General features: G+C 47.5%; 1 protein-coding gene across 2 annotated transcripts in view; it reads left to right on the forward strand.

Annotated features, from left to right (window-relative positions):
- Positions 1-10,808: 10,808 nt before the first annotated feature.
- The window catches only part of ZNF133 (zinc finger protein 133), a 34,771-nt gene continuing 31,969 nt past the window's right edge, over positions 10,809-13,610 (forward strand). For both annotated transcript variants that reach the window (XM_081257866.1, XM_081257867.1), the window contains exon 1: positions 10,809-11,404. The gene's annotated coding sequence lies outside the window, so the exon portion shown is untranslated. The remainder of the gene's footprint in view (positions 11,405-13,610) is intronic.

Raw genomic sequence — 13,610 nt, forward strand, 5'->3', positions numbered from 1 at the left:
CTGCTTGATTAGACTATATGCTTTTTTGGCCACACCTGGAGCCAGCTTGTGTTCCCCTTTGATGTGGACCCCAGAGAATTATCTGATGGAGCTTTGGGCACCAACAGCGTGTTAAAGACCTTTCTATACTCACTACACTGATGTATTTCTTGACTTCATCATCTCCCCAGTAAGTTTGTGAGTGTCTTGGGTGCAGGAGCAGGACCCCCTGCTTTGAATCCCAGCAGCCCGGCAAGGACCCAATGCATGGCTTCAGCTGTGTATATGTTATAGCATGTTATCGAACTAGTATAGACATACAACTAGTATTTCAAACTAACATAAATAGATATATTTATATCTGTTTATATAAATAGATATAAATAGATGTATTTGTTGTTTTTTAAATTAATCTACTTAACTATTCATAATCTAAGATAATCTTTTTGTTCCTTAAGAAAAAAAATTCTGAAAAAGCCTGTGTTCAGGCAAAAAGAAAATGAATTTGACATTGCATCAATGAATTTGGCAGGCAAGATAATGAGACCCATTCATATTTTATTCTCAGTAGAATCTTGAATTCCAAGGAATTCCAAATATATCAGTAAGACTGATTTCACTTTTGTAATATTTTTGAACACTGAATTGGAAGAAGAAGAAAAAGATCACCGTTTAATGTCAGACCACCTTGCCGGAGCCCATAAATCAATTCTAGAGCTCTGAAGTTGCAATTCACTGATACGGTAATTTTCTTTTTCTTAGTATTTGTCTTTCTAAGGATGATCACTCTACAGTCAACAGCAAAGATCCTTTTATTTCATTTTGTAAAGCCACAGTCCCATAGAACCCCTGAATGTCAAGGGGACAAAACAGGAGAACATTCTGGAAAGTTCTGATTTTACACAATCTGAGTTTTCTGGCTCTCTGAACAACAGTGGCCCACCAAGGCCAGAGCAGCCTCCTCCCTTCCATCTTTGACGCTCATCAGAAGTTACTTAGCATCCATGGAGTCACCTCATTGTTCTTATCTTTCCATTTCAAGGGTTCAGCCAGCTCTTGAGTCCTTTCTGAGTGTCAGCTCTGAGAGCGACAGGTGCTAAAATGAGACCCGGCACCTGCCTGGAGGGAGATCATTCCTGATGGGAGAGAAACCATGAGAAACATGTTGCAACACACCATGATAAAAAATACTAAGGCAGAGGTTTGTAAATTGCCCTAGGAAAGTCAAATCAAGAGGGGATGGGGAAGCTGCAGAGAAGAGGCAACACTGGAGCTGGACCTTGAAGGATGAGTAAGAGCTTGCCAGGGAAGGAGGGGTGACATTCAGTCAGTCCATGGGGTACTGGACAATGGGGAGCTAGAAGCACAATGTTTTGAGGAAATTCTAAGCTGTTCGAAGTGGCCAGGAAGACCTGAGGTGCAGAGGGGAAGCAGAAGGTAGGACAGTGAAGGTTAAAACTAGGGTTGAGTTGGGGTAGACTGGAACAGAGTTGAGATTTTATCCTGAAGGCAGCAAGGAGCCCCTGGAGGTTTATAAGCAGTTTGGGTACATGGTCAGAGCTCTATTTAGATAACAGGAGAGCAGAAAATTAAAAGGCGGTCAGGAGTTTTCCAAATGCCAGGGCTGAGCAGCTGTTGTTACTCCCAGAGAGAAAGGACAAAGGGCCCAAGGCTACACCTAAGGCTGAGGCAAGGCAACAGAGAGAATCAGACAGATTTAAGAATCTGGAGCAGGCAGGGTATGCTTGGTAACTGATTTGATGCTGGGAAAGGCTCTGGGAAGGTGGGTGATCATCGGTGAGACTGAGAGGAGAGTAGTGAAATTAATGGAGATCAAGGGACCAAGAGGAGAAAGAGGCCTGGGAAGGAAGGGAACAGGCTAAGGTTGAGACATGCTGAGCTTGAGCTGCCTGATGCCCACCACCGGGCATTGCAGACTAGGTCTGGAGCTCCAGAAAACTCCCATGGGAGGCATCTTATATTCTCCCACGTATACAGATAGAGCTTGGTTTTGATTCAAGAGATCGCAGACGATTGTAATTCCAAAACAATGGAGCAATACACGTTCAGAAGATGTGATAAAAGCATGAAAGCTAATCTGGCCGCTGAAAAAGATACTCTCCTTCCCCCACCATGCCAGACCAGACTGGGATGTCTTCCGGGTTTTTTTAATTTGTTTTGTTTTGTTTGAGGGTGTGTGTGTGCACAGTTTTCTTTGCTTGCTGTTGTGGTCATCTAGCTATTAGCTGAGTGTCTTCTCCCAAAAATGTATTTAATTGCTGGGACCTGGTATAGACTTCTTAATCCCTGGGGTGAAAGTTTATGTTTGCCTCCAGGTAAGAAAAGTTGGTGACAAGGGGAAAGGGTAGAAAGAAAGCAATTACAAAACAGCGTTATGAAATAAGTTGCTCTTCTTCCTCTCTTGGTTGGACCTATCAGGAGAGCGGTTTGATATCACCGTGCGGTGTGTACACTGAACAAAACTAAGTGCAATTTACATCTTAGACCTTGTAGAAATGAATATCTATTAGGAAAAATTTCAGGAAAAGCAAAATGCCTTAAAGAAGGGGGCATCTTTTTCTAATTTGCACAAAAATGCTATCGGGCTAGCAGAAGCTTTCTTTTCCTGTTGAAGATGGTTCACTGGTGAGATATGTAAGAACAGTAACATATATTCATTTCACCAAGACATTAGAAGGCTGAAAGGAAACACAATCCATTCATTCTCAAGTTGCTGGAATCCTACTATAGATACCAGCCTGGAATTCAGTCTTTAGCCAGAACAAACGCAATTTAAGATATAATCAGGGTTAAACTCTTGTTACAGTCAAATGCGATGTTCTTTAACCAGAAGAGAATGTGCAGCATCTCCAGCTTCTGTTTTTATCTTGTGGAGGTGAAGGGCGCTGGAAGATGCCTTGACTCGAGTTCTTTGCTAGGATTCTTGTATCGGTTCCTTAAGTGAAAGATGTTTTCTTACATGAACACATGGCTTCGTCCGTCTGTGCTGCCAAAACAAAAATACTGCGTGACTTAAACAAGTTATTTCCGACAGTTCACTAGGCTGGGAAGTCCAAGATCAAGGCCCCGGAGTGTGGCCTTGTCATGATTTCCATCCTCTTCAATGGTAGCCATACTTAAAATACAATTACATATTTCAATCTCCCAAACATTTGGAAAGATACAAGATCAGTGGATTCCTCTGAGGCGGCGGTCACCTCGGTTGTTCAGGGGATGGCTGCTCTGGACAGCTGAGCCCTGACTGTTGAGCTGCTGGCCTGTGCCTGGTCTCCGCCTGGATGTCCAGAGGCCTATGGGGAGGGAATGGCTCCCCAAGTAGAGGGTGCCCCCTGCTGTTCAGTGGTGCTGAGGCCACTTTGAGAGTAGGGTCGGGGCTTCCAGTGGATGGGGGTCTCAGGTCAAAGGTCAGAGCACCCTGGACTTTCCTGGAAAGGCCCTGCGAGGTGATTAGTTCAAACCCACGTATTACAGATGGAGAAACTGAGGCCCAAAGAGGTCAGATGTCTTGGCTGTGGTCACAGCTGGTTAAAAGCTGGATTTCCTGACCCATGTCACCCATCAAGGGGAAATGGAACTCACAACTCCAGTCTCTTTTGCCTTTTTAAAACCTAAGAACAATTACTCATAAATTTACTGTGCCCATTTCTTATGATGGATACCTTCAGCTTCCTATAATGTGAACTATTCACATTTTCAATACATGATTTTAAAAAATCATTCATTATGTTTGGATCCCAAAGTCTCCCCAGGAAGGAATTTCCTTAAGAATGAAATAGAGGCCTGCCTCTTTCTTTTTTTTCAGTTTTTTTCATATTTTATTTATTTTAAATTTTATTTATTTATTATTATTTTTGGCTGCGTTGGGTCTTCGTTGCTGCACATGGGCTTTCTCTAGTTGTGGCGAGCAGGGGCTACTCCTCGTTGCGGTGCACGGGCTTCTCATTACAGTGGCTTCCCTTGTTGCGGAGCACGGACTCTAGGTGTGCGGGCTTCAGTAGTTGTGTCATGCGGGCTCTAGAGCGCAGGCTCAGTAGTTGTGGCACATGAGCTTAGTTGCTCCGCGGCATGTGGGATCTTCCCAGGCCAGGGCTTGAACCTGTGTCCCTTGCATTGGCAGGCGGATTCTTAACTACTGCGCCACCAGGGAAGCCCAAGCCTCAGGTTTTTTTAAATCTACCAAACAAAGTGCATATTTAGAGGAAACGTGTTTTCTCACTTTTAGAGGCACAGACACCCTGCCATGTATGAGATGTTACAGTACGACTGATATTACCAAATGAAATTCGACGTGTGAAACACTTCAAACAGTGACTGGGACAGTGTGGACTTTCCGAAAATGTTAGCTATTAGGATTGTATCATCACAGCCAAAAGCCAAGTGGAGAAGGGTATTTTTTGTCAGTCTCTGCTGCCTTGTGGAAGATTAGTGTATCGCTTCTATTTCATACCTTGAAATACTGAAAAAAACATCTTAAGAGTTCAAAGGATCTTGGTATCTTTGACAGCAGGTACAGACACAGGTATCTGAGGATGCCCGGAGGCCCAGTAACCCCACCCTGGGGCTGACCGCTGTAAGTCACTGAATCTCCCACCCTGGGGATCACTCTGCTCCTTGATCTAGTCTGTAGATGTGTCTACCTTGGTATGAAGGGCTTGCCTGTGCAACCCTCCAAACTTGACCACTCGGCTAAAACTAACGTTTCCTGTAAACTATTTGTTTTTTGTTTTTTGTTTTTGGGCCGTGCCACGCAGCACGGCTTGCAGGATCTTAGCTCCCCAGCCAGGGATCCAACCTGTGCCCCCTGCAGTGGAAGGGCAGAGTCCTAACCAGTGGACCACCAGGGAATTCCCTAAACTAATTCTTTTCCAGATATGTATCTGGAGTCTAGTAAAGGTGTGTTGAACTGCTTGCTAAAGCCACAGGCTTCTCAAAAAAAAAAAAAAAGCTAATTCCATTTATGTGAAGTTCTAGGACAGGAATCACTAATCTAGCGATTGCTTTTGAGGCTGTGGGGATGAGGATTTAGCTGGAAGGGGCACAAGGGAACTTCCTGGAGTGATGGGAACATTCTGTATCTAGAGAAGGATTTGGGTTTCATGGGTGTCTGCGTTTGTCAAAATTTATTAAATGATACTCTTAAGATTTGTGCACTTCACTGTAAGTAAACTTAAAAAATGGACTGTAAACAAATATTGAACTTTAGCTAATGACCTGCGTGCTGAAGTGCTTAGGGGTGAACTGATGTCTGTGACTGTGAAATGCATCTAAAAATTCGATGGACTAATGGATGGGCAGATAGAGAGGGGTGTGACAAAAAATATATATGTATATGGTAAAATAGTAACTGTGGTGGGCATCTGGACATTCTGATTCTTCCAATTTTTTGTGTTAGAAAATTTTCACCATAAAATGTTGGGAGGAAAAGAATTAAGAGAGATGCAGTCATTTATTATCTCTAACGTTACTCCAGCTTATTCAACTTTCAAGATTCTACTTTGGAAAGGGACATTCTAACCAAAGAAGTCTGCAGAGTGGAGAGCTGGTACCTCTCTGGTCCTTTGTCTAGTAACACGGCCGGACGGTAATTACTTGCAGACACATCCCTCTCCCCCATAGTCTGTGCTGCTGGAGCGGGGAATGCAACACATTCACTTAATGAGCCCTGCGAGTGGTGTGTGGTGGGCACTTCATTAACGTGTGGAAAGAGCAGGGTTTGGAGGCCAGACAGGGGTTCAGATTTGGATTCTGCAACTTACTGACTGCTGCCAGCTCTGTTTCTGTGTCTCCATCCACAAGAAGGGGGGGATCTCCATTTGGCTGTTCTGAAGGTTCAAGAAGGTAATGTGGGCAAAGCACAGTATCTGGCTCCTGAGAAGAGCTTTAAAAAATAGTAGCCTATACCTGAAATTGAGTCATACCTGGGTCATCGGGCCCTCGTGGAACTATTGGAGAGCAAAATCCCAAAGGAACCACTAGGTTCTCATCTAGACTGAGATACCTTGTCAACCCATTTCCAGGACTGACCTCATTCAGCTGCTCCTTCTGTAGTTCGCTTTATCCACACCCTCCTGTCATTTACAAGGTGCCTCCAGGGGACCGACAACTGCCCATGGGCCCTGCCCGGCCAGGAGCATCTCCCTTCCTGGGAGCTCAGGTCCCCAAGTCACAATCTGCATCTTGTCAGAATCCCCAGCATTTTCAAGTTTGAAGACACTAGTCTGCATTAGATGAGTTTTCTGATGACTCCCAGTTGTTCACTGGTAATAAGTCTCATTTGTCTTTACCAGGGCTTTACTCCTGTATATTACTTCTTACTGTCCCTAATTTCTTCCTTCTTCAGGATCTGCTCTTCCCTGATGCTGGCATTATTGTCATTAAAAAAAAAAATCTGATCATGATGTTTAGTCTTTTTTTTTTTTCTGGTTTGCTTGGGACCTACCCAGTTTTTTTTTTTAATTTTTATTGGAGTATAGTTGATTTACAATGTTGTGTTAGTTTCAGGTGTACAGCAAAGTGATTCAGTTATACATATACATATATTCACTCTTTTTAAGATTCTTTTCCCATGTAGGTCATTACAGAGTATTGAGAAGGGTTCCCTGTGCTATACCGTAGGTCCCTGTTAGTTATCTATTTTATGATGCTCAGTCTTGCTTAACTATGAATATGGTTTAAAAGTTAACTTTTTGGGCTTCCCTGGTGGCGCAGTGGTTAAGAACCCGCCTGCCAATGCAGGGAACACGGGTTCGAGCCCTGGTCCGGGAAGATCCCACATGCCGCAGAGCAGCTAAGCCCACGTGCCACAACTACTGAGCCTGCGCTCTAGAGCCCGCACGACACAACTACTGAAGCCCTCACACCTAGAGCCCGTTCTCCACAACAAGGGAAGCCACTGTAATGAGAAGCCCGCGCACCGCAACGAAGAGTAGCCCCCGCTCGCTGCAACTAGAGAAAGCCTGTGTGTAGCACAACAAATAAATAAATAAATTAATAAATTAACTTATTAAGGGACAGTCGGCTTTTCTGAAAATATTAAATATATGGGTACACGGATGCATTATTTAAATTAAAAAATAATATATCAATGAAGTTCCTTTTCTCAGTAATTAGATATTGTGCTGTTATAATTTTATAAGCTCACCAGTGGACAGGATTGAGTACGGACACCTCAGCCAGGCAGGCGAGGAAATCCACGGAGCCCCCGCCTCCATCATCATTCCTGACTCCTGTCACCCGCCCCCTGCCCACTTCGTGCTTCATTCTCCAAGCTCTCCCAGTCCTCTGCACTTCCGAATGGCTCTGGTGATACTGGGATCAGGGGTTTGAGCATCCATGTCTCATTGCTACCTGGAAATTCTGTATTTTCTCTTTTAAGATAGCATCCTATTTAAATGCCTAGTGCTGATTGGAAAATCATAACTTGGTAACCATCGCAGTAAAGGCTGGTTTAGGCAAGAATCATCAATGGATGTATGGTCTTAAAGTGTCTCCCCAGATATGGTCTTCAGTACAAGGCAGAAATCAAGCAGCACCAGATGTGATGCCCCGTGAAGGACACAATTCCGCTCAAGTCAGTGCTGGATCCAACCATGTGGGAGCCTCAGGTAAACCCCAGTAAGAAATGGTCAGCTACCAAAAAGAAGTCCCAACCCTTCAAGAATGTTGTCACAAAAGGCAAAAACACAACTGTGAAATACTCCAGATTAGAGGAAGTTAGGGAGATGACGACTAAGCTCAAATCCTAGACTGGATCCTGTGCTAGAGTAAGTCCATGTTATAAAACACACTCTTGGGTCAGTTGTCAAACTGGAGTATGGATGGCAGGTTATGTAAAATATTGCATCAGTGTTAAATTTACTGAACCAGGTAACTACTGTGGTCGTGTAAGAGAATGTCCTTGTTCTTAGGAAACACGCATCGACACAACTAAGGGTCTATGGTGTGTGCAACTTACAGATGGTTCAAAGAAGAAAAAGGAGAGAGAGAGAGAGCACGCGCGTGCTTGCTCACTTGGACAAATTAGAGAGAAACCCTGGAGGAAAATGTTAGCGACAAGTGAATCTGGTAAAGGCAGTATTGGTGTCCTGTGCACTATTTTTGCAACGTTCTGTAAGCTTAAAATTATTTCCAAATAAAAGTATAAAGTTTAAAATATTTATTTTTACAAATTAAAAAAACATTCAACTCAATGACATGTTTCTCTAAGCAAAGGTAAATCACACGCTACCAATAACAACACACACCTATTCTCAACTGTACAAAAACATGCAGACCTACCCTGGGGCGATGTGGAAAATCACATCTTTGTTGTCAGGTCCATTCCTAAGGCAAAGGTCAGCTCTCCCTCTCTTGTCTTTTCTGCATCAAGGGTTTAAGCTGCTCAGTAGGTCAGTTTTTTGTTTGTTTGTTTTGCGGTATGCGGGCCTCTCACTGTTGTGGCCTCTTCCGTTGCGGAGCACAGGCTCCGGACGCGCAGGCTCAGCGGCCATGGCTCACGGGCCCAGCCGCTCCACGGCATGTGGGATCTTCCCGGACCGGGGCACGAACCCGTATCCCCTGCATCAGCAGGAGGACTCTCAACCACTGCGCCACCAGGTAAGCCCAGTAGGTCAGTTTTAAGTTGTAAGGGAAGCCATAATCACCCAGTGATACCAGGTGGCTGTTATTCTCCAGCACCACCGCTCGGTATGGGTTCTTCCTAGCAGGACTCCTCAGCCTTCACACCTCTTAGGTGAAATCCACATCACATCCCTGAAGAGCAGTGTGGACTAAAAAAAAAAAAAAAAGCACAACCTAAAAGTTGAGAATGATATTTTACTCGATGGACATCCTGAGGATTTAAGCCTGGGAGACAGCCTCTCAGATGGCTCTGAGAGAGTGTTCCATAGAAGTAAGGGAGGAGCCAGGATATATAGGAGTTTTTGAAGAAAAAACAAACAAACCAGGTAGTCAGAACATCAAAGATTCCTGTTATTTACAGAAAAAACAGACATCTCCAGTTAATGAATTTAGCGCTTTTCTATGTATGGGAAGATGCAAGAGTCTAGGCTCGTTGAAATCATTCCTTTGATATGCACCCAACTACCTAGGGCCAGTACCCTTTTTTCTCCATCCTGAATCCCCTCAGGGTGCACAATTGGGAGGGGCTGCAGTGGCCACAACAGCCTTTGTTTACTGATCGGGCAGGTGGCATTCTTAGTCCACATTAGCTATGTGGACAAAGAAAGTCAAGGAAGTCACCTGGCCGATCAGTAAACAAAGGCTGTTGTGGCCACCAAGGCATCAGCCACTGCAGCCACACCTCGCCCCCGACGGTGCACCCTGAGGGGGCTCAGGATGGGAAAGAACAGGATACTGGTCCCAGATAGCTCAGGTGCGTAGCAAAGGAATGATTTGAGTGAACCCAGACTCTTGCATCTTCCCATACATAGAAAGGCACTAAATTGATTAACTTGATGTCTGATTTTCTTTAATTAACAGTAAGCTTTTGACGTTCTGACTACCTGGTTTTTTTGCAAAACTCCTATATATCCTGGCTCCCCCACTCCCTCTTCAGAGCAGTCCCGCAGAGCTAACTGAGAGGCTGCCTCCTAAGCTTGAAGTCCTCAGAAAGTCCGCCTGATAAAACATAATTCTCAACTTTCAGGTTGTGTATTTTCAGTCGACACTAATTTCTTGGTGAATGACTAGTCATAGGGTGAGGCAGAGAGGGATGTGGAGAGAGGGTCCAAGTCAGACTGGGCACTTTCTCCAGGGCAGGGGCTGAATGGAATTCATTACGAACAAGGCAGCTTCCGGGCAAGAGAAGGGGATGGATTCAGCCTCCAAGAGCTAAAAAGGAATTTTGGGAAATTCTTGTCTCTCCCTGGCTTTCCGGGCCATGTGAATATTTTCTTGGTCTTCCTAGAGGACAAAATTTCAGAAAGCAAATCTGAGGAAAGTAAACAGAACTGAGAGGGTGCCCTAGTGGAAACGCCCTTCCACAGTGAAGTGGGGTGTGTTCTTCAGCTCCCCAGTTGAGGTATCCCAGATGGCACCAGTGCTGCCCCATTTTCAGGACCCTGAACAAAGACCCAGAGAGCTGTGGACAAAAAAAGGAAAAAAAAAAATGTATATGGCGCCTGCCATTCCAATAAACAACGAATGTTGCCTGCCATCAAGGCATCAGTCTCTGCAGCCACACCGAGGGTGCACCCTGAGGGGACTTCAGGATGGAGAAAAACAGGATATTGGCCCTAGATAGCTAACTGCCATATCAAAGGAATAATTTCACTGAGCCCAGACTCTTGCATCTTCCCATGCATAGAAAAGTGCTAAATTCATTAAGTTGGGATATGTGTTCTTTTGTGACTAGTGGTCATCTTTTGAGGTTCAACCACGCGTTTTTTTTTCAGCAAAAACTCCTATATATCCTGGCTCCTCCCATACCTCTTTGAAACAGTTCCCCAGAGCTAGCTGAGCGGCTGTCTCCCAGGTGTAAGCTCACCAAATGAAACATAATTCTCAACTTTCAGGTTGTTGTGTTTTTCCGGTACACAGACTATGAGGGGATCAGCCCCAAGCTATGGTCTATCAGTGAGGTTCCTGTCCCCCCAGTAGATGGATGAGAGGCTGCCCATAAATCTGTGGACTCCACACAGGGACAAGACCTCAGGGCGCACAGAGGGATGTTTCGGTTGCGGACATGGGCTGGAACCCGCGTCTGCCTCCTTCGGCCGTGAGATCCTGGTAATATGCCTTGTCTCTCCCAGTCTCAGTAACCACCCCCGCCATGGGTTTAAGTGAGTTCAAGGGTTATGTGAACTGGTGGACACCACGCCTGCGCGGCGCTCACGGAGCACGGACATAGCCTCGCTCCCCCGCAACTGGAGCGGGGAAGACCGCACGTCCAGCGCCACCCATCGGCGCCCACCCCAGGAGCCAAACGGAAGCTCCCCCTAACACGTCACTTCCGCCAACCGAGGGGGTGGGCTCGGCACCGGATGCGGAAGTCACTGCAGGGGTCACTGCGGAGGGTAGTCTTTAAGGCGGAGGCGTTAGAGAAAGGGGTCACTGCACGGAGAGAAGCTACATGCTTTCGCTACATGCCTTCTCCACGTGGTTTGAAGAAAAAAAACGGGGGGAATCCGGGCGCCACAGTGGCCGTTCTCCGGTGGCCGGAGCATGTCACCCAGAAACGGCGAGGCCAGTGGGAGCGGCTGCCGCGCGGCGCGTTTGATGGCGCCGAGCATGCTGGGAGGTGTGGTCCCGGCGCGACCCGAAGATTCTGGGTAGTGTAGTCCTGGCGTCCTGCTGGAGTGGCCCCCGAGCTGGTGGCTCGAGTGACCCCTTGTTCTTTGGTGGCGCTGGTGAGTGTGGCTCCCGCGGGCCCTCGCTGCAGCCGTGCCCTTCCCCGCGCGGAAAGGTAAGTCCTGAAAGACTGGCCTGCGGGCTGGGGCTGGAGGCGGTTCGGGTGGTGGGGAGAGGAGGTGGCGGCGGGGACGCGCTGTCGTGGCTCAGGCCGTGCCCTGCCGGGTGTCACATTTTGGGATGTGGGCGCGCATCTCCGAGGGACGTGGGTGAAGCCCAGCCGCGATGCCCAGTTGTGACGGCTGCTGGGCTCCGGCCTCCTCCCAGGTTCGGCCTTGGCCGAAATAGCGGTATTGGGAGAGGGGGTTGCTCATGCCACGAGTCCCCGGGTTTAGGGGTTTGAGTAAGTAGGCTTTGGGGGCCTTATGTTTCCGAGGGAGTGCCAGGTGCCAGCAGGCCCCGGAGCCAGGTGTCTCGAGTTCTGGTGGGTGGGAGCTGGTAGTTTTCTTTCGGGCCCGGCTACCCCTCGGCTTTGCTGAGGCCTCCCGCGGATGGGCGGCCGGCGTGGGCGGCCGGCGTGGGCCAGCGCGCCCGGGATGAGCTGGGCGTGGAGTGGCCATTTTGGCGCGATCTTGTGGGGTGTGGGGAGGTGTCTCAGTTTGGCTGGTCGCCCCTGGGTTTGGGACTTGGAGGAAGAGGTCGTCTGGGGCCCACCGAGCAAGTTTTTCAGAGGTCCTGGAAACCATTGATCACGGGAATCAAGGATTTACACATCTCTGGTGTGGCCCGGCTTTGGGATCTTACGTTCCATTTTAAATTTTTATTACGGAGAAATTTTAAACGGAAGTAAATAGAACTCCGTAGACCTATCACGCAGATTTAACCCTTATCACCTCGTGAACAATCTTGATTGATCTCAAAATGATGCACTGAGAATCCTTACAACACACAGAGGTTCGCTGTCACTGCCCTGCTTAAGAGCCTGGCCTCCACAGCCAGATTTCATCCAGACTGTGTCACCTTAGGCAAGAGACTGACCTCACTGTGCCTCGGTTATCTCATCTGTAAAATGAAAATAATAAATCTTACTTCACTGGGTTGTGAGGTTAGAATAAGATAAAACTCATCCAGCGCCCGGAACAGTCTCCAGTATATACTAAGTGCCCAGTGAGTGTGAACTTCCCTAGTAAAGATCAGCGGTGAGAGAGCATCAGCTAAGGCCCCGTGTTCTAGCCTATATCCCGGCTCTGTTCCCAGCAGGCTGCCCGCAGTCTTTTCTTCTGTGGCAGGTCCCTTCCCGATGCCTTTAAGGAAGAGGAAACCCTACCCTGCTGGAGCTTGAGAGTTTCCAGCGACTCTCCTGAACCTTTCGGTTCCATTCTGCCCCCTGTGGCTCCTGCCTGCCCAGAGAGGACTGCCTGGTGGGCCAGGGGAGGACTCCTGGGCTCCTGACAGCCCAGCCTCAGTGGGGACCGCTTGCCTTTTGCCTGCTGAACCATGGGTGGGTTTCCTTCGCTCAACTTTGACATCTTGTGCCTTGTAATGCCCCATCCCGGGATCAGGGCCCCAACTGGTTTCCCCGGGAAGCAAGGCCTGTGATAAGGGTGGCCATTTTCACAGGGACTGTCCCTCAGACCCAGCGTCCTCCTTCACTACCCATCCATCCTTGCGCCAGCGCTCCGTCTCAGCGTTTGTTCAGACCTGCTTACTCCCGGGGCTTGTCCACCGTGAAGGCCTCGGCCTTCTGGTCTCGTTCCCTCCAGCGCCCTCACTGCCTTTTTGTCCCAGGCCTGTCATTTCACACACAGATACCTCAGGAGGCAGCTTACACATAAGGACTTCTCGTTGTAATATAACCACAATGTCATCATTACACCCAACAAAATTAATAGTTCCTTTTCCAGTTGTTTTAATTTCTTTCCGTCAGAACAGCTCTGGTCAGAGACAGGAGAGGGAGATGTATGTGGAATTCGGTGTGGTGGTTTTCCCTGTCTCTGCCCCTCTCCCCGCATTTCTTCTAACCTTGCGGATCTGGTTAACATCTGCAACTTCTGCCCTTGGTACAAGCTGGGCCTCTCTGTTCTTTCCAGACTTACCTCCTGTTCGGTGGCTGCCGTGTTCTCTCCCCTGTGCTGTGCGCTGGATCCCCTTCTCCTTCCCCGTCTCCACTCCTGCAGCGCCCTCGCTCCTGCCTCTTCGCCACCTTCTTCTCCCTCTGCCCCCCTCCCCCCACCGCTGCCTCTTGAGTTGGGCACCTGAGGTATAAATACGGTTCATGCCATTCAGCCTGCTAGAAAGGGACCTTTCTAATCGTTTGCTTC

Source organism: Mesoplodon bidens, assembly GCF_964165515.1.
Source record: "Mesoplodon bidens genome assembly, chromosome: 15".
NCBI lineage: Eukaryota > Metazoa > Chordata > Mammalia > Artiodactyla > Ziphiidae > Mesoplodon > Mesoplodon bidens.